Genomic DNA, 21854 nt, shown 5'->3' with positions numbered 1-21854 from the left:
ATTAAACATGAGGGTTGAGGCTTGGAGGCATCATCTTGCGTTTCTTTAACGGCTTCACAAGGTTTCTGGAGTACAACAACTACAGTAGAGTCTCAGTTATCCAACACTCGCTTATCCAACATTCTGGATTATCCAATGCATTTTTGTAGTCAATGTTTACAATACATCGTGATATTTTGGTGCTAAATTCGTAAATACAGTAATTGCTATATAGCATTACTATGTATTGAACTACTTTTTCTGTCAAACCTGTTGTATAACATGATGTTTTGGTGCTTAATTTGTAAAATCATAACCTAATTTGATGTTTAAAAGACTTTTCCTTAATCTCTCCTTATTATCCAACATATTCGCTTATCCAATGTTCTGCCGTTGGATAAGCGAGACTCTACTGTACATAATATAATTTATAAATATATAATGTATTGTATAATCATATAATATTGATAATAATATAATGGAATACAATATTATACTACTAATAATACAATATAATAATATTAATTATATAGTATATATTAAATGTAATATTACTAATAATATTACCATATAATGATACTAGCTTTGCCCGGCCACGCGTTGCTGTGGCTTATGGGAATCCTTTGTTGGCCAGGTGGAATACCAGTGAATAGCCTTGCAGTCTCAAAGCCTGGCCGTTTTCTGGAGTAGCTGGAGCTTTTTGTTGTATGAACGTAAAGGCATGGATAAGGGGTTGTGCTGCCAAGTTTATAGTGTTTCTGGGATGTGTAGTTTTGTTGTTTTGTCCTAGGCCAAAATTTCATTACCCTTTTATATATATAGATAGTACAATATAGTAATTTAATGCTTTTATTGTGCTATGCTAATTATATATTATATATTATTATTATATTATTATATATATTATCCAATGTTTTGCCGGCCCGTTTATGTTGGATAAGCGAGACTCTACTGTACTTTCAAAGTAAGGGCCGTACAATTGAATAGGAATTATCACTTTCAAACCAGAACAGAAAATGTTTCAAATGTTGTTATAGTGTTGTAGATATAGGAGGCCTGAAGAGGGAGGGAAGTGCTGTAAAGTCTTCCTTTTGTGTCCCTTTTGTGGGTTGCGAAAGCAGTCGCTCGCCACAAACTAAAGATAGCCCCAAGCGAACTGAGCGTCACGAGACGCAGAAGGGTTGGTTTGAGGCTTTCCTCGATTCCGGAAAGCAAAAAAACACAACAACTGGGTTGAAATGATGGGACATTCAGACAACACCCTCCGGACTTAGAAGTTGATGCCGTTCTCCGGATCGAGTTGGAAAAACCCTACAAGTGTCGGAAAGGTAAAAGATGCAATAGATCAGGCATGGGCAAACTTCGCTCCTCCGGGTGTTTTGGACTACAACTCCCACAATTCCTAACAGCCGGTAGGCTGTTAGGAATTGTGGGAGTTGAAGTCCAAAACACCTGGAGGGCAGAAGTTTGCCCATGCCCGCAATAGATTCTGCTTTGGGCTCGATTTTAAGATTAGTTCTGGTGCTTATTTTGTTAGGCTTCAGTAGACCCATTCAATCAAACTTGGATGTGATTTCAATAGATAGGTACAGTAGAGTCTCACTTATCCAACACTCACTTATTCAACATTTTGGATTATCCAACTCATTTTTGTAGTCAGTGTTCTCAATATATCGTGATATTTTGGTGCTAAATTTGTAAATACAGTAATTACTACATAGCATTACTGCGTATTGAACTACTTTTTCTGTCAAATTTGTTTCATAACATGATGTTTTGGTGCTTAATTTGTAAAATCATAACCTAATTTGATGTTTAACAGGCTTTTCCTTAATCTCTCCTTATTATCCAACGTATTTGCTTATCCAACGTTCTGCCGGCCCGTTTTTCGTTGGATAAGCGAGACTCTACTATAAACCCATGTATTAAATTGTTCTGTACTAGCCCCAATTCTTCTGGGCTTTAAGAAAACCCTAAAGACACGGTTATGTGTGCAAGCATTTAATGAGTAAGTACAATGATTTGACATGGTCTGAACTAAGATTTACGCATGAGTTTCTTGGATGAATGGATCGAAATATACATTTTGTATAATGTGTTTTGAGCCTCCGATGGCTCAGTGCGTTTAAGCGCTGAGCTGCTGAACTTGCGGACTGAAAGGTCCCAGGTTCAAATCCGGGGAGCGGAGTGAGCGCCCGCTGTTAGCCCCAGCTTCTGCCAACCTAGCAGTTCGAAAACATGGCAATGTGAGTAGATCAATAGGTACCGCTCCGGCGGGAAGGTAACGGCGTTCAATGCAGTCATGCCAGCCACATGACCGTGGAGGTGTCTACGGACAATGCCGGCTCTTCGGCTTAGAAATGGAGATGAGCACCAACCCCCCAGAGTCAGACATGACTGGACTTAACGTCAGGGGAAAACCTTTACCTTTACCTTACAATAATTTGACATGGTCTGAACTAAGATTTACGCATGAGGTTCTTGGATGAATGGATCTAAATATACATATGTTTTTAAATTTTGCATAATGTGTTTTTATTCTGTATTATTTGATTTGTATGTGCTGTTGATTTTAGTGAACTGTTTTGTGCATTGAATTTTGCCAATTTTGTGCATTGCCTCGGGTGAGAAAAATTTTGCCAAATGTTTGAGTCCCCTCAGGTGAGAAAGGCGGGGTAAAAATGCTGTAAATAAATAAATAACAATACAGTAGTCTCTCACTTATCCAAGACTCGCTTATCCAAGGTTCTGGATTATCCAACGCATTTTTGTAGTCAATTTTTTCAATACATCATGATATTTTGGTACTAAATTCGTAAATACAGTAATTACTACATAGCATTACTGCATACTGAACTAATTTTTCTTTCAAATTTGTTGTATAACATGATGTTTTGATGCTTAATTTGATGTTTAATAGGCTTTTCCTTAATCCTTCCTTATTATCCAACATATTCGCTTATCCAACATTCTGCCGGCCCGTTTATGTTGGATAAGTGAGACTCTACTGTAGTTGAGATTGATAGGAGAAACCAAAGGGAAATTTGGATGAACTATTTGCCTGCCATGGGCTTCATCTTTTGCAGTACATTGCGGCACAAACCCATTAATGCAGATAAGTCCAAAGTTAGCTCAATGCAGTTTGACACCCCTTTAACTGCCTACAGTTCCAGGACTTGTAGTTTGCACTCTTAGGCAAAAAAAAGCCTTCTAAAACGACAGTCCCTAGGATTTCTAGCACTGAACCATGGGAAAGGGGTCCAACTGCAACAACAGCCAAAGCGAGGCCACGGGGGCCACTTCCTTTTCTACGGGAAAAGAGTTGTGTTCAACTTGACGCTTCTAAAACCAGAGAAATACATGCATGGCTTTCAGTTCCTGTAATTTTAAATACAGTTTAGAATTAGATTTAGACCCCAGGGAGAGGGCTTCAAGTAGAATGTGTGTGATTTTTCAGGTGTGTCCAGCAGGTGCAAGTGCCCACTTTCACACACAATAAATATACACACACACACAAAAACTATACACCAACCCCATATATACCCCATATATACGCATATGCACACACAAATATATACACATATTCATAAAAACAAAACCATACATCAGCCCATCTTGTCTCCTGTGCCATAGCAACATGCTATGCTAATTTTATACAGTCTCACTTATCCAACACTCGCTTATCCAATATTCTGGATTATCCAGCGCATTTTTGTAGTCAATGTTTTCAATATATCGTGATATTTTGGTGCTAAATTCGTAAATACAGTAATTACTACATAGCATTATTGCGTATTGAACTACTTTTTCTGTCAAATTAGTTGTATAACATGTTTTGGTGCTTAATTTGTAAAATCATAACCTAATTTGATGTTTAATAGGCTTTTGCTTAATCTCTCCTTATTATCCAAGATATTCGCTTATCCAAGCTTCTGCCGGCCTGTTTATGTTGGATAAGTGAGACTCTACTGTATAATTACTACTGATAATATGTAGTGATATACTGTTTTATTATTGTATATTTGTATTTTTTTGACTGTGCAAAATATATATATATTTATATTTTATATACTTATAAATTTATATATTTATATATTTAAAATATATAATTTATATTTATATTTTTATTATAATTTAAATTTATAAATTTATATATTTAGATTTTTAGGTAGTAATATTTTCGAATGTGAGTCGCGTTGAGTCTCAGTATGGACAGATAAAGCGGGATATAAATAAATAAGAAAGAGGGCAGGATTCGGCAGAGTCCTTCCGTGGGGTCCTAGCGCCGAAACGCTTCATCCTCCCTGGGCATTGCTTTCAATACAAAAGGAAGGGGGCGGGGTTTACTCCCAAAAGAGGGCGTGGCTATGGCTGGAACTCCTTCAGAGTCAGGGAGGAAAGCAACAGCGGTGGAGGAGAGGATTGCCTAGTGTTCTTCCGCTTGGATCCTAGCGCCGAATGTTTTCGTGTTTTCAATGCACAAAAAAGGGCAGAAAGTGGGCGGGGCGGACTTCTAACAGAGGGGGCGTGGCTTTGGGAAAGAACCCTGAGAGGGAAGGAAAGGGGGCGGGACCGACTGTCAACAAAGGGGGCGTGGTTATGAAAAACCCTGACAAGGCGGGAAAGGGAGCGCGACTGACTCTCAACAGAGGGGCGTGGCCTTGAAAAAGAACCTTAAGTTAGAACCGACTATCAACGAAGGGGGCGTGGCTTTGTGTCAGAACCTTGAAGAGAAGCTAAGAAAGGGGGTGTGGCCGGCGGGAGGGAAAAGAGGCGTGGCTACGGATAAGAGGAAAGAGGCAATCAGAAAGGGGCGTGGCGAACTCTAAAGAGAAGGCGTGGCTTTGGAGAAGAACGCCGAGGAGAAGGCTAGGCAAGGGGGCGTGGCCGGTGAGGCAGAAAGCGGCGTGGCCGGCGAAGCAGAAAGGGGCGTGGCCTGCGAGGGAGAAAGAGGCGTGGCCGGTGTGGCAGAAAGGGGCGTGGCCTCTCTTCCTCCTCGCCCCCTCCTCCCCCTCCCCCGCGCGCCCTTCCCAGCATTCCCCGCGCGCGCGACAATGAAATTTGCAAAGTTTTTTCGGTTTCGGCGCCATTTTCGAGTGGAGTCGGAGGTAGGGCGGGGGAGAGGGGGCCGCCCCGAGGGCTGGGGCGGGGAGGGGCCCCCCGAAAAATACCCCAAAAAATCCGTAAAAATCCCCTCAAGGCCTGTAGGGGCTCGGGAGGGCGGGGGACCTCGAGTGGGCCCCAAAAGGCCCCGAAAAGCGGAAGGCGCCTCAGGGAGGGGGAGGGGCTCTCTGAGGGGAAAGGCCGCTCGGGATGGCTGTTGCCTTTTTTGAAGGGAGGGAGGTGGGGGTCTGTAATTGGAAGGAAGTTAGGGTGGGGGGCTTTTTTTCAAAAAAAAATATATTTTATTAAATAATTATTTGACTTCACTTTATTTTATTAATCAAATTAAATAAATAAATTATTTTACTTTTCACTTTTTTACTTCATCCATTATTATTGGTTTCGTTGGCTTCAATCGTTTTACTTATTTTACTTTACTTTTAAAAAATTACTTTCTTTTCTTAAATCGTATTTTTTAATTTTTACTTCATATCTTTTTACTTTATTGTTCGCTTATTTATCTTTTTTTCATTTATTTTGCTTTATTTGGTTGAATTATTTATTTATTTTGGTTTGTATTTTTTATTTTACTTCACTTTATTTTATTAATCAAATTAAATAAATAATCATTATTTTACTTTTCACTTTTTTACTTCATTTATTATTATTGATTATGGTTTTGTTTGCTTCAATCGTTTACTTATTTTACTTTACATTTTTCACTTTTTAAATTTTACTTTCTTTTCTTAAATCACATTTTTTTATTTTACTTCATATTTTTTACTTTATTATTAGCTTATTTATCTTTTTTCATTTATTTTGCTTGATTTGGTTAATTTATTTATTTATTTTGGTTTGTATTTTTTATTTTACTTCATCCTTTTTTAACTTCATTTATTATTATGTATTATGGTTTGTTTGCTTCAGTTGTTTACTTATTTTACTTTACATTTTCACTTTTTAAATTTTACTTTCTTTTCTTAAATCATTTTTTACTTTATTATTTGCTTATTTACCTTTTTAATTTATTTTGCTTTATTTGGTTAAATTGTTTATTTATTTTACTTTGTATTTTTTACTTTATTTGCTTTATATTAATTTAATTTTATATTTTATTTTTACTTTATATTTTGTCTTGTCCTATTCAATTTTTCCTTATTTATTTGCTACATTTATATGCCGCCCTTCTCACCCCGAAGGGGACTCAGAGCGGCTTACAAATTAAATTTACATACAATATTATGTTATTAGCATAGTACAATACTGGCAGTAAATTACTATATTACTGTTTTATTTGGTTAAACTGTTTATTTATTTTACTTTATATATTTTTACTTTACTTGATTATATTTTTACATTATTTCATTGTGTTTTTGTTTTATTTGTTTTGCTTTATATCTATACTTTATTTTATTGAGTTTATTTATTTATTTTACACTATTTTTACTTTATTTTATTTTATATATTTTTATTTTATTTTATTATTGTTTTATTGATTTTATTTTATATTTTTACATTATTTTCATTTTATATTTGTCATTTCTTATTTTATTTTTTTTGTTTTAATTTTTTACTTTTTTCTGTTTTGTTTTATTTTATATTGATATTACTTTCTTTAATTTAATTATTTTATTTTATAAGTGAGTCCCCTCAGGGAGCTAGAGCGGAATATAAAGTATATTCTTATTATTATATTTATTTATTTATTATTTCTCATTTTACTTTATTTTTTATTTTTTACTTTATATTTTGTCTTGTCACCTTATATATATTTTTTACTTTTTCTACTTCAGCTAATTTTATTTCATCTTAGTATTACTGTACTTTTATTTATTTTTACTTTACTCTGTATTTTATTTTACTTCATATTTTATCTTATTTTACTTTATTATTATTATACCATAGTTTATCCTGTTTTATTTTATTTTGCTGGAGGCTCCCTCTTTGGAGGTTTTTAAACAGGCTGGATGGCCATCTGCCAGGGCTGTTTGAATACGATTTTCCTGCTTCTTGGCAGAACGGGGTTGGATTGGATGGCCCATGAGGTCTCTTCCAACTCTAGGATTTTATGATTCTATGACATATCACTTTTTTTTTACTTTATATTATATCATATTTTACTTTATTTTATTTTGCTTTGTATTTTATTCTATTTTACTGTATTTTATTATTATTTATTTGATTTTACTTTCCAAAGGAGGCAATTGGAGTTTGGGAAATAGATCCATCTATATCTATATATTTTTCTATCTAAATACATATAAAACTCTTTATCTCTAACCCCTCCTTACATATAAAAGTCACAAAGGCATTTGAAGTTTTGATAACTTTGAGGGGAGGTTAATGTAGTTTTATTTCCTGTTCATGCTGCATATGATGTATTTTTGCATTTTATTTTTTATTATCCCCTCCCTCGCCCTTATTTAGCTGAATATAGAATGAAAGTGCAAAAATGTGTAAGACGTAGGGGAGGAAAAGGAGGAAAAAAAGTCTTATTTCAGGCCAAAAAATGCAAGAAAATGGCAACTCTGCCCAATAAGTTGCTGAAGTTTGATTTTTATATATATATTTAAAAGGAAATTAACACACACCCTCCCCCCTTTTTGGCTTTGAGGGGTATTCTCATACTTCTTAAAGGCAATTGAGGCTGCCAACTGAGGAGGAAAGTTATGCAGTCTCTGTAAATTGGATCCCACTAAAGGTCTATTTAAAAAAATAAGTTATAAAAGTGAGGGATATGGGGGGGGGGGGGAGTCTCAAAGAGCCCCTATGCTTTTTTGCATTTCTACCCCAAAGAAAATCAAAGGTTAAAAACCGTTATAACACCATTCAGACATGCAAGGGTTAAAAATATGCCTGCTTACATTGTTTCCCTTGAGAAATGCAATTGCAGGAATATATAAAATTTAACCCTTGTATGCAATTGCAGAATATATCTGTATATGTATAATTTAACCCTTTAAGCTTTGCATAGCTTGCAGACATTTTTGTGTGTGATATACTGCAACTCCATGAAATTTATATAACAGAGACCGAGAGAGTACACTGTATATATCTCTGGGTGTGTATATACAGTATGTATGTATAATGTGTGTATAGATAGATAGATAGGTGTGTGTGTGTGAATATATATATATATATATATATATATATATATATATGCACAAACCCTTTAGCCTTTGCATGGAATCTCAGAAAATTATATATGCATAAACACATATTTTAATTTTAATAATTCTATTAAAATATAATTTTGCTGCTATTCCATTATATTCCATTATATGTACAGGGCATAAAGTTGCGAGGCTTAAAAGGTGTGTGTGTGTGTCGTACAATTTTTTGCAATTCCATTATATATATATATATATACAGGGCACGAAGTTGCAAGGCTTTAAAGGGTTAAGATACATAGATAAATGAAATTAAAATTTTATAATTTTCTACAATGCCAATTAGATACAGTTTTAAACCCCACTTTTTAGAGAAAAAAGCAACAAACCCCAAAACTCCAAAGTGAATTGCTATGCAAAGCGTTGAACCAAAGACACTTGTCAGATTAAATGCTGCGTCATTTGGGGAGTGAAAGGGGGGGAATGTAGTTTAATGTGATTCCCTGTTTTTAAAGAAATATTTTAGGTAATTGGATTAATACGAATCCTTTCTATTGCCCTGTATTTAAGAATGTAGCCATCTGTTAATTTGATTACAGAGAAAACAGTTTTATTTTGAATGTTTTTGCTCAATAGAAAAGCAGGAAACTTTGCAGAAATGTTCACTGTCATCCTATTTTTAACATTAACCATTTTTACTTTTTACTCATTGACAACACATTACATATTCATTTTACAAGAAATAATTTCATCCTATTTTTAACATTAAATACTCATCTTTTTTAACCAAAAACATTTCCTCCCATCAAAATAAATATGATAGGTTGTCAGTGTTTAAAAATGGCAATTTTCAACAGTATCTATTTCCACTATATTTTGAATTCCAGAAAAATTGATTTAGCCTTTTTAGTATTAAAGTTCATTACTGATCTTATGTAAAAACACAACTCTACATTTCATACACTTATAGTAATAGTTCTTATATTTGTACTCCTGCCCCCACTATACACATAATAATTAGTATTATTTTAACATAAATTAAATGTTGCTTTGGTTTGCTATGGCTTTATAATATTTTGGGGGGTGGGAGAAAATGCCATAAAATTAAAAGTAATTTTGTATCATTGAAAAAATTGAATTAATTTCTGTAACAACCTGTTTGTTTTTATAAATAAATAGACTGCAACATGAAAATTCAGCAAAATCTATAACTTGATAAAACTTTCTAGACTTTGAGAGGGAAATTATTATTCTGATTATTATTGCTATTAACGAATTATTATGGATTTATATGTGTAGTTATTTTCCTGCATTTTTATTGACCTCTTTTGCATTGGAAAGAATAATGATTATAAATGTATGCACCAAGAAATAATGTGGGTTTTTGTTACGGTACTCTCTTTCCTCTTTTTCCGAGGCTTAGAAAAAGCTATTAAATGCACTATTTTATTTGACATCTGTTTTGGTGGTGGAAAAAAAGGGTTAAATTCACCGGGGGAGCGGGGGGGGGGGGGGGAGAGAGACAAGAGAAATCCCCAACATTGGAAAACATTTTTGCAAAGAGACATTTTTTTGTTGCAGGGCTTTCTTCATTAAATGCAACCAGCAAGGAATAAATGCCGGCAATTCCCTCGTTCCTTGCAAATCTGTGACGTTTTTGTGAAAATATATTGAAGAAAAGAAATGCGGGTTGAAGATTTGCTTTTTTTTCTGATGCAGAAAGCTCTCCCCATTCTCTTCTTTGTCAGCACTTTTTATTGTTCTTTTTTCTAATGGACCTAAAGCCTTTTTGTTGTTCCTTCTATATCTTTTTTAAAAAAGAAAACTTTTCCCTCCGTCTTGAACCTTTGATACATGTTAATCTGCGTTGGCTTTTGCGTTCACTTTCCTGCCTCTTTTTGTCATTCTTTGTTGTGATTTAAGACGGAAAACAATTGCCAGTTCATCTATCAAATAGGTATGTTCCTTATAGTAAAGGGGTGTATATGTGTGTGTATACACATACATACATACACAGATAATCTTCTAGTGTTGTCTTTCCATTTGTTGTGAAAAAATACATTTTTAATCATGTCTTTATTTTGTCTTATTTGGAAATTATACTATTTTTAAGATTAGATTTAGCCTCATCAAATAGAAATATATTAAATCCATGTATTTTCAAACTAAATATTGATGACAGTTTTGACAGATACTTTGTATGTGTTCTTTTCCTTTAAATGGTGGGTTTTGAAACTTTTAATAAAAGTAATCATGCTTTAATGAAGCGTTACAACCAACCTGCAAAAATATTCTAGGAGTAACTAAGAATTTTATCAGTTACATCAAATGGCTAATTCTACACTACAAATTTTATGAATTTTACATTACTCATTTTATGAGTAACTAATTATGTAAATAATTACTTTCTGTTGATAATTACATTAGCAGCACCATTGTGTTACTCATATTTCTTAGACTTTGGGATTTAAAAAATACTGCAACTCCCAGAATCCCCTAAGTACCATAGCAGCTTCCGGTCCTGGTTTATGAGAGTTGTAGTTCTCCCCACCCCCCACCCCCCAAAAAGTAACTTTCCAAAATTTGATTAACATGTATACTCTGTATTTAAATTTTGATTTCCATGTTGCATATCAACACTGTCAAGTTAATTCAGTTTGATACTGCTTTAACTGCTAATGGCTCAGTGCTATGGAGCCCTGGGAGTTGTAGTTTGCACCAGCTCTGTTTTGGCAAAGGCCTTGGAAAATTACAAGGCCCAGGTTTCCAAACCACTGAGCACATTAGCAGTTAAAGCAGTATCAAACTGAATTAACTCTACATTGTAGATGCTCCCATGGTAGCAGCCATATGTCAAAAGGGCTTTAAGACCCACGTTTGCTAACTTCTAATATGTATTGCATAGCATTTCTGTGTTCACAAACAGCGCAGTGCCACAAAATGCAAGGTTATAGAAACACAGGAGAGGGGCAATGGGTTTAATGTAAATCTAATTACAAGTGCGCATTGATTTCCTTTTTTAAAGAATGACTTATTATTATTATTATTATTATTATTACTATTCCTTTTTAATAAACATCAGTGCATAATTGTAATTCAAATACAGGTTCTTGTGCAAAGGAGACAAAGCCAAAAGAGGCCATAAAGAAGTTGCCTTTTGTTTGTGATTTTTGGATCCTGGGATCTGTAGTTTGGGGAGGCACTAGAGATAGCTTTCTGAAACTGCAGCTCCCATGAATTGCAAACGCATTGAGCCAGGAAAAAGTGGGGGTTAAACTGCAATAATCATTCGGACAGCATCACTTAACCCAAAACCAACACTCTTTTGCAGAGAAGACCTTGTAAAACTACAAATGCCACGATCCCATTGCATTGAGCTGTGCCTCTTCGCAAGCGGTGCCAAACTGCATTAATTCTACAATGTGGATGCACTCCCAGGAAGCGTAGCACATAGGCTCCTCCGTTGCAATAAAAAGCAAGAAATATCACACCAAATTTTACAACATTACAAAATGTCACCATTTATCTATTTGAGTTGTAATTGAATGCAATGCATCTTTTTATTTCTTGTTTTTTTTTCTCCTCTTGGCAGGTTGGTTCATCCATTTGTCTGCCTCTTGATGAGACGAATTGCCTCTGACTTCCAAAGGTAGAACTATTAATATTATTCCATGTTTTTCTCACATATATTTGGGAACCTAAGTAAAATACTTCCTCTCTTTTAAAAAATAGATTATGGGAGCTAAGGTGCATTTATACTGCAAAATTAATGCAGTTTGGCACCACTTGAACTGCCATGGCTTAGTGCGATGTGAGATGTAGCTTTTCAAGGTCTCTTGTGTAGACAAGACTCAAAGCTTGGGAAACTACAACTCTTAGGAATCCTATAACATTGAGCCTTGGGAATTTCAAATTGTGACAAACTGCATTAATTGTGTAGTGTAGATGCAGCCTGGATGAGGATTCGTCAGAACTCGAATTTGCACATCTGCAGGATTGCTGCTTTCAAAAGAGAGAAAGCCGCTACTGCTAATAATAATGATAACAGTAGTAATAGTAATAATATAAAAGAATAACAATTGTAATAATATAAAATAATATAATAACGAGTACTAAGATCAGTAATAATAATTATTATTATATAATAACAAATGCAGTTATATAAAATAGTACAACAATAACAATTAGTAATAATAACAGTAACAATAATAACAGTAATAATATATTATACAATAATATATAATAATAGTTGTATAGAATATATAATAATAATAATAATAGTACTAATAATAATGTAATAATAATGATGTGGGCATAATGTATAATAACTTCCTTGTTAGAGGGGTGCAAAAAGTTGTATTTTTGTGTATGGGTTTTAATACCTTTTATTAAAAGGTTGAGCCAACAGGGAGGTGCCTCCATCTCTTTTATGTATTTTGCTTTTCTAGGGGAGGCTGGGTTTTCCCCATTTTGAGGAAAGGTTAGTAGGTTCCACTTTCTCCATCCACCTTTGTTTGTTTGTAATGTAAATGGTCTTAGAAAATAAAAACAAGACATAGGGGCACACCTTGGGTAGGTTTCATCTCACGTATAATAATCTCAAATATAGTGTCTTCTCTCTTTTCAGTTCCTGTGGCAGCCGAAGATCCAGTGGCTTTTGCTTTGTATTCATTCTTTACAGGTAAGTTTGTTTCAAAGGTGAGGATCACTGCGGAAATGAATGCAGTTTGTCAGCACTTTAACTGCTCAATGCTATGGGGGTCCTGGGAGTTGTAGTTTGGCAGGGAAGGCCTAGTGAAACTACATCTCCCAATGTTGAGTTAAATCACATTAGTTCTACCATGTAGATTCTCTTTGAACCCAAAACAAAGTTGGAATATATTAATATATTTGCTTGTCATGATAGAAAGACTTAGACTTTGATGCTCAAAATACATCTTTCAAAAATTAGTGCCTAAATTGCATCAGTTTCTAAGACAGTTCTTAGCCCTTTCCATCCAAGATAGGATTAAAATACAACGTTGTTCTGACTGTATTATCTGGAGATGATGGGACAACCTTTGGAGTACCGTTCCACCTTTAGGTTTTTACATTGGCTCAGTTGTGTTTTGGACTGCAGTTCCCATCATCCCCCAAGAAGGTGGACCCTAAGTCTTTTATAGCAGGCACAAATATCTACTTGCCAAACCTATAAACAAATATCCCCTTAATTACATTATCTGCGCTGAAATATCTTGTTATTATATGTTTAAACATAAAATAGTAATAATAATATAGACTAAATATGCTTAGATTTAATTGCAAATGTTTTTAGGATTCAAATCCCAGTTCTTATTCTATCCTGCCTTTAGAACCAAAACCGGTAAAATATAAAGCAAAAGCAGAAATATCGAAGCTGGGAGGCCAAGGGTTAATAATTTCACTGAACAAATTTGTAAATTTATGGAAATGGATGTAAGTGTCCAAATGTCAAGAAAAGTGCATTCGTACTGAATGGAGGTCATTGTCAAAGCAGAAGTCTGTTCTGAGCCCATTGTTTACCAGGAGGCAGAGCTGAATAGTATGTCGCCTTTTGGCATCATAAATGTTGAAATTCTGGCCAAATTGGGGCTCTTTGGGTGGTGTTGGACTATCAAACCCATCAGCAAAACATATGCGAAAACTAAATTACCCAGAGGTTTTGTGCATGAGTTACTTTTAAGATTACTTTTGGTCCATCAGCATCTCATGGGGTGGGTGAATCCACATTGTAGAATTAATGTAGTTTCATACCACTTTTAATTGCAGTGGCTTAATGCTATAGGAACTTGGGATTTAGTTTGGTGAAGCACCAGGTTTCTTTGACAAAGAATGCTAAAGACCTTTGGAAAACTACAGATCCCATAGCATTGAGACATTGCCGTTAAAGTGGTGCCAAACTGCATTAACTATACAGTGTAGATAACCCTCTTTTTCTGTCTTTTGTTTAAATCTATCTTTATTGTTTCTATATATGTCTTTATATATCTCTATATCTTTATTGTTATTTGTCTATCCATCTGTCTGACTGTCTTTATTGCTTTATATATATCTATCTGTCTTTATTGCTATCTGTCTTGTTATCTACCTATCTATAGAACAAGATACTATGTTATTATGAATATTAGATCAGGGGTGCATCTACACTGTAGAATTAATGCAGTTTGATCGCACTTTAACTGGCATGGCTCAACTCTATGGAATCCTGAGAGTTGCAGTTTTATAAAATCTTCAGCCTTCTTTGCCTCAGAAAACTACAACTCCCAGTATTCAATAGCAAGGAGCAAGTGTTGCTAAACCGCATTCATTCTACCATGTAGATGCACCCTCACTTCACGGAGCCGTAGTATTCACTTTTCTTGCCTTTCCTCTTGCGACGAATGCCTCCCGGTTCCAGTTTCACTCTTTTTTCTTCTACAATGGAGGGGGAAACTTTCCAAATCATTCTGGACTTTTTGGGGGCTTCAGTTTGCCAGGAGTCCTCAGTCTTGGATTGTCCTTTGGGCCCGGAGGTGATGTAGCAGCACAACATGGTTTGTAGGGACACAGAAGATACAGACCGTTCTGGGCTGCCTCATTACCTTTTGGGATTAAGACACGAAAAGGGATCTTCTTCCGTTGCCAGGACCATCAGGTAGGTTCTTGGGCACTTTATGGCTTGAAACGGCACCATTCCCCCTCATTTTGAAAGAACAAATACAAGAAAACAAAGCAGGGGAAAATATCACGGTTGGTTTTCCTTCCTGTCAAATTAATGCCCCGGAGTTGCAGTTTGGCAAGTTAGTTGCAGCTCATTACAAAACGGTAAACTCTCATAAACCCATTGAGCTCAAGGGATGCCGAACTGCATCTTTTCTACAATGTAGATTCACCCTGAATTTGGAATATCATCCCATTGAACTCAATAGGATTCCAAATGCAACTGCACTTTTGTACCCCCCCCCCCCTCTGAGACGAAGAGAAAAATGTTATGCTTCCTCTGAAAAGGTAGATTGAGATCATGAAAGCTGGGTCTACACTGCCATATAATTGAATTGCATTATATGGTCAGTGTAGACCCGTGTAATGCAGTCCAAACGGTCTTCATTAGCCCTATAATGCTGTTTGAACTGCATTATATGGCAGTGTAGACCCAACCGAAAGCACTATAAGATCCCTTTGCATTATAAAAGGGTCTTGGTATCTGTTGGGGTTTTATTTTATTTTGCTTTATATTTGATCTTACTTTATTTTATCTTATTTTAATTTACTTGACTTTATTTTGTTACTATTTTATTTTATCTAATTTTAATTTGCTTGACTTTTTTATTTTTTTATTTTAATTTGAGAGGTTTGGAAGCTGACTCCAAAAAGGAGAGAGAGAGAGAGGTTCAAAAACTCATTTTGTTTTTTTAGAATTTAAGGGGGGAAAAGGAGACCCCTTTGAAAGTTTAGGGGGTTGGAATATTACCCTCCAAATATTATTAAAACATATTCTTGTTATCTTAAGGAAAGGGACAAAAAGATTACCTGAGCAAAATTGATTTCTGGATTTTGGAGTTTAGGAAGCAAGGAAACCCCTTGTTTAATCCCTTATCACTCTGATACCTATATTAAAAAATTAAAAAATATTAACGCTTCCCAGAAAGGGATGCGTCTGTCCGCCCGGCTCTAGCAGCACGTAAATACTGGAGTCTAGGATGATACATTTGCCCTCCAGTATTGCTTTGCTGCTTTAATCGGGTTTGATGTTGGCACCAGCCCGGCAAAACATGGAAAAGGTTTGTTTGTGGCGGCCTGTTTGTTGATTGGGGAGAAATAGCTCCATTGAGATCCTCAGCTTCATCGTCTTGTCCATCCTTCACATCTTGGTTTATTGCTTTATTGTGGGTTGATGGCCCCTTTAAATCCCCCTCTGACTCATGTTCTTTGGGACAATATGGTGTAACATTACACTAATGCCATCCCACCACAGATTAAAGGAACAATATATACATATACACATGCATATATCGACATACAAATTACGGGGAAGTTAAACCTTTTCAAGGTCTTAAGCTAACTCAAAGCCAGTCTAAATGTATTATTATTATTATTAATGTGGCTGTTTAAAAGGATAAGTCTTTGTCTGAAGCCACTTTGTTTCTCTATCAATAATAATAATAGTTTGAGAAGGTCTCAGAGTTTGCACTCAGATATGGAAATCCATTGGGTGACTTTGGGCAAGTCACACTCTTGGCGTCAAAAGAAGGCAATGGCAAGTGCTTTCTGACCACACATTGCCTTTTAAAAAGCCAATGTGTGAGAGCAAAGCTGGAATTCAGACACTGAACTGTTTTCAACCTCAGGAGAAGGCAATGGCAAGCCTTTGAAGCTGGCGGCCATCAATCAGAATCAAAGGTACATCACAACAAAGGGATCCTAATAGCCCATTACAGCAATACGGATCCAAGTGTTAGCAGATAGAGGAGTAAAGAGGTAATTAAACCAAAGGTTTAAAAAGTCTGCATAAAAAAGGTAAGATTAACCAACACAAATATCTATAACTGCATAATACAATAAGATCAAAAACATCAACTTGGAATGGGTTTAAGGGTTGTTAAATCCTGGATCCAGACATTACAGAACTCTGCAGTGTTAATTCCCATAGACGTCAATTCACTTGTGAAAATGTAACGGCATTCTGTCCCCATCTAAAAATATGTTTGCGGCTTTTTATAAAAACATATTTTAATTGTAGGCTAAAGAATGGAAATTGTTGGTTTTGGGTTACGTTCTCCTGGGTTTGCGATGGTTCCACATTTTGTCAATGGAAGGAAGTCCTCCCAAATTGAGAAAGTCCTGAAAACTCAGAGGTTGCTCCATGGTTGGGGTTTTTTTTTTTCTTTGCCGCAGAGAAGCACCGCATGATGGACTGTTTGTAATTTGGTGTATTTTATCTTGAAACCCCATTAAAACTCAAACGAAAACTCTGTCCATATTGAGAGTTTGCAGAATTACAAGAGAGATTTGCCTAAAACACCATACAAAGTCTAGTTCTTTCATGCGAAACTGGAGGAAGAATAGAAAGGCAGGATATACACATCCAAAGAATTAACAGTTTGGCCTTTTCTACCACAAGTCTGTTGATATCTTTGCATATCTCCAGTTTGGGAAGCTAGGGTATTGTCTTGTGTATGACTCTTGGTGAAACCTTTCAAATAACTCCTGGAAAACTTACAGCAGTTTGGGAAACTCCCAATTTAGGAGGACATAATACCGATCTGTGGGAAGATCCTTATGTTGTCGAAGGCTTTCATGGCCGGAATCACTGGATTGCTGTGAGTTTATGGGCTGTACAGCCATGTTGCAGAAGCATTCTCTCCTGATGTTTCACCCACATCTATGGCAGGCATCCTCAGAGGCTGTAATGTCTGTTGGGGACAAGGCATGTGGGGTTTATATATCTGTGGAATAATGTCCAGGGCGAGAGAGAGAAAACTGTTGGAGGCAAGTGTGAATGTTGCAGTTAATCACCTTCATTAGCATTGAATGGCCTTATAGCTTCAAAATCTGGCTGCTTCCTACCTGGGAATCCTTTGTTGGGAGGTGTTCGCTTGATTGTTTCATGTCTGGAATTCCCGTGTTTTCTGAGTACTGTATTGTTCTTTACTGTCCTGATCTTAAGAGTTTTTTAATATTAGTAGCCAAACTTCGATCATTTTGATGTCTGAAAATCAGGACAGTAAATAAAGAACAATACTCCGAAAACGGGAGAATTCCAGACATGAAACAATCAAGGCCAGCTAACACCTCCCAACAAAGGATTCCCCCAGGCAGGAAATAGCCAGGCTTTGAAGCTGCAAGGCTTTTCAATGCTAATCAAGGTGATTAATTGCAACATTCACACTTGCCTCCAACAGACAAGAGTTCTTTCTCCCACCCTGGACATTCCACGCATGCATAAACCTCCCTTGCTTAGTTTCCAAAATACCTCACAACCTCTGAGGATGCCTGCCATAGATGTGGGTGAAACGTCAGGAGAGAATGCTTCTGGAAGATGGCCATGCAGCCTGGAAAACTCACAGCAACCCAGTGATTATGACCACGAAAGCCTTCTGCAACATGTTGGGAAAATCTTTGAAATAAGTCCTGGAAACCTTGCATCAAGTTTGGAAACGCCCAATTTAGGAGGGCATCATAATATGGATTTGTGGGAAGATCCTTCCTTGCTTGAGGAGGGCGGTGTTCCTTTAATGCAAAGGATTGGTATTAAATATCTCTTGGAAAGCAAGGGCAATTCATACAACTGGAAGGGATCCCCAAAGGCCATCCAGCCCAGCCCTCTTTTCTACGGGGAAAGGAGAGACAAGACAAGCCATCCAGCTTTTGATTAAAGACACTCCAGAGAAGACATTCCACTTCTCAACATCTGCAGCTGTCAAAAAAAGCCTTGAAAAGTAGCAAAAGTCTCCTACGTTTAACCCCAAAGACAAATATAAATGCTTAGCAGCAGCCCCTTTCCCTTATTCCTGGGTGATTCCATGGGACCCAAACTTGGCACCTGTTTCCCTTCCCATTTGCGCCCCGACGCGCTCCAGGAATAGGAGCTTTTCCCGGCTTTTCCTTTTGTGGCGACTTTATACTAAATGTGGGCGACAATCCTATTGGCATGGGCTCTAGTTCCCCCTTGGAACCCTCCTCCGGGTTTTAGTTCTGTGGGAAAGAGCTTTCCAAGTCTCCATCCTGGGGAGATAAGTTGCAAAATGCCAGCTGGTTCTAATGCGCGAATAAGAAAAGCACTCAAACCTTTCTCCCTCTTTCCCTGGAAAGTGAGGCTTGGAGCGGCTTTGCTTTCCTTGGCGGAAGGGCTGGGTTAGTAAGCTGTCGCTTGGAGCGTGATGATCCCGAAAGAGCTTAGCATTGGGAAATGAAAGGAGAGAGATGCGTAAAGCGCGCAAAAGCCGCCTCCGCTTTCTGTCCGCTATGTCTCCGAATTTTGCGTCGGAGGGAGAGGAGGATACGTTTGGATGAAGCTCTGCATCCTCATCTTGGATGGCGAAAGAACACCCCCAACTCCCTCCCCGAAATCCTTGCTCTCCTGAAGTCGGAAGATGAGAGGAGATGGTGCCAAGGAGGGGCATTTGTGCGCCTTTGGGGGTCCTCTTCTGTCCCGAAGCTGAGCCTTACCCACTTGCTACTTTTATGGGGTTAGAAAGAGAAGGAATGGGCTGCTGTGGGTATTCTGGGCTTTCTGGCCATGTTCCAGAAGCATACTCTCCTGACGTTTTGCCCACATTTATGGCACGCATCCTCAGAGGTTGTGAAGTCTGTTGGAAACTGGGCAAATGGTTTATACATCTGTGGGAGAAAGAACTTGTGTTGTCAAAGGCTTTCATGGCCGGGATCACAGGGTTGTTGTATGTTTTCCGGGCTGTATGGCCATGTTCCAGAAGTCTTCTCTCCTGACGTTTCGCCCACATCTATGGCAGGCAGCCTCACAACCTCTGAGGATGCCTGCCATAGATGTGGGCGAAACGTCAGGAGAGAATACTTCTGTAACATGGCCATACAGCCCGGAAAACATACTATTTATTTGTTTATTTATTTCTAGAATTTATATCCCGCTCTTCTCACCCGGGGGGACTCAGGGCAGCTTACACAGTTGGCAACATTTAATGCCAAGAACATAATAAAACAAAAACAGTACATATAATCAATTAAAACTATAAAAATACATTATAAAAATTAAAACATATGTAAATTAGATCCATTTGTCTAAAAACCTCATGCTTCAGCCTTCAATCGGACCATGTCGACGTTATAATATTACTCGTTAAAAGCTTGTGCACACAGCCATGTTTTCACAGCCTTTCTGAAACCCAGAAGAGTTGGGGCTTGTCGGATATTTGTGGGGAGGGTGTTCCACAGCCGGGGAGCCACCACCGAGAAGGCCTTGTCCCTCGTTCCCACAACCCAAAGAACTCTTTGTTTCATGCGGATATGAATGTTGCAGTTGGCCCGCTAGATTAGCATTGAATAGCCTTGCAGCTTCAAAGCCTGGCTGCTTCCTGCCTGGGGGAATCCTTTGTTGGGAGGTGTTAGCTGGCCCTGATTGTTTCCTGTCTGGCATTCCCGATTTCTGAGTGTTGCTCTTTCTTTACTGTGCCAAATTAGAGGTTTTTAAAATACAATAGAGTCTCACTTATCCAAGCTAAACAGGCCGTGAGAAGCTTGGATAAGCGAATATCTTGGATAACAAGGAGGGATTAAGGAAAAGCCTACTAAACATCAAATTAGGTTATGATTTTATAAATTAAGCACCAAAATATGTTATACAACAAATTTGACAGAAAAAGTAGTTCAATATGCAGTAATGTTATATTGTAATTACTGTATTTACGAATTTAGCTCCGAAATGTCATGATATATTGAAAACATTGGCTTCAAAAATGGCTTGGATAAGTGAGAGACTACTGTACTGGTAGCCAGACTGTTCATTATCATTGTTTCCTCCTTTCTGTTGAAATTGTCCACATGCTTGTGGACTTCAATAGCTTCTCTCTGTAGCCTGACATCGTGGCTGTTGGGAGTGGTACAGCAGTATTATATTCTCAAATAATATGTTGTGTTCACGCCATGAAAGCCTTCGACAACACATAGGTTGAATTGGTTGAGACCCTATGAGATATTCATTGAAAACCCGGAACAAAATGTGCTAATGATGTCCCACAAAAACAAGTTTTTGCAGTTTAATAAAGTTTCCACATTTGTATGATAGAACCAATTCAGAAATGACATTTATAACCCAGGAACAACAATCGTGTTACATAGTGTAATGTTTTTCTTCATTTGAGTCCCCTGGGATTGAGAGGGGGGAATACAAATAAAGTCATTATTATTATTATTATTGTGTGAGTGTGTGTAACCTTTATCTGTATCTGGTGAAACCTGGGCAGCCACCTTGAGTCTTCAGGGCTCAAAATTGGAAGGTAAATGTACATAATATCGCTGTGCATCTCTCCCTAGAGATTCCGGAAAAAGCCAAGCTGCCTTTGGGTTTAAAGGGAGGACCACCGCAGATGGGTTTCAGCCCTTTACTTTCTGGGGATGATGCCGAGTGACAGGGACTAATTTGGTTTTGTTTCCAAAGTAATCTGTGCTACTTTACCCAGAAAAAGTGGAAACGAAGGCTGCTTTCCCTTTGCTTACTCCACTTCCCTACGCAGGTCTTGCAAACTTAGGGCTTTCTTGGAAAGCGGTCTTTTCCTTCTTAAGCATCATTTTCTCTAGTGAGACATCTTATAAGTCCAAAGCATGGTAACCTCAATATAGTTGTCTTTCAGACCTGATTCGCTCCAGATCCACTTCTTGGCTATAGTTAAGACCATAGTACTCACAGAACTCTCTTCCAAATCCATTTCAAAGGAGTCACATTTCTTCCTATCTGCTCGCTTCACTGCCCAGCTTTCAAAAGCCTGATATAGGAATATGATGGTGTAGACAGATGGTGTAGATCTTGATATTCAGGACCTTTTGTTGTTTCAGGCTCTGTCTTCTGATTTCCTGACCAATCTCTATTCTGATCAATAGGAACCCGTTTCAACGTCTTCCAATGATGTCAATCGCTTGTGGCCATTGTTTCCTTATTGCAAACCTGCCTTTGTGCTTTCTGCTTTCTTTAGT

General features: G+C 37.2%; 1 long non-coding RNA gene and 2 other non-coding genes across 3 annotated transcripts; all 3 read left to right on the top strand.

The window, feature by feature from the left end:
• The first annotated feature begins 4506 nt into the window (after nucleotides 1-4506).
• On the top strand, nucleotides 4507-21075 carry LOC103281380 (uncharacterized). The gene is made up of 4 exons (XR_010001079.1): nucleotides 4507-5087; nucleotides 9774-10149; nucleotides 11785-11841; nucleotides 12820-21075. It is a non-coding gene; the product is annotated as an uncharacterized LOC103281380 (long non-coding RNA).
• mir15b (microRNA mir-15b) lies at nucleotides 14716-14796 on the top strand. Its single transcript, NR_129874.1, has one exon. It is a non-coding gene; the product is annotated as a microRNA mir-15b (primary transcript).
• Nucleotides 15848-15942, top strand: mir16b (microRNA mir-16b). The gene has a single exon (NR_129880.1). It is a non-coding gene; the product is annotated as a microRNA mir-16b (primary transcript).
• Nucleotides 21076-21854: the final 779 nt, after the last annotated feature.

This window comes from Anolis carolinensis, unplaced genomic scaffold (genome assembly GCF_035594765.1).
Source record: "Anolis carolinensis isolate JA03-04 unplaced genomic scaffold, rAnoCar3.1.pri scaffold_12, whole genome shotgun sequence".
Classification (NCBI taxonomy): domain Eukaryota; kingdom Metazoa; phylum Chordata; class Lepidosauria; order Squamata; family Dactyloidae; genus Anolis; species Anolis carolinensis.
The sequence above is the reverse complement of the archived record's forward strand: the minus strand, read 5'-3'. Positions and strand labels throughout refer to the sequence as shown.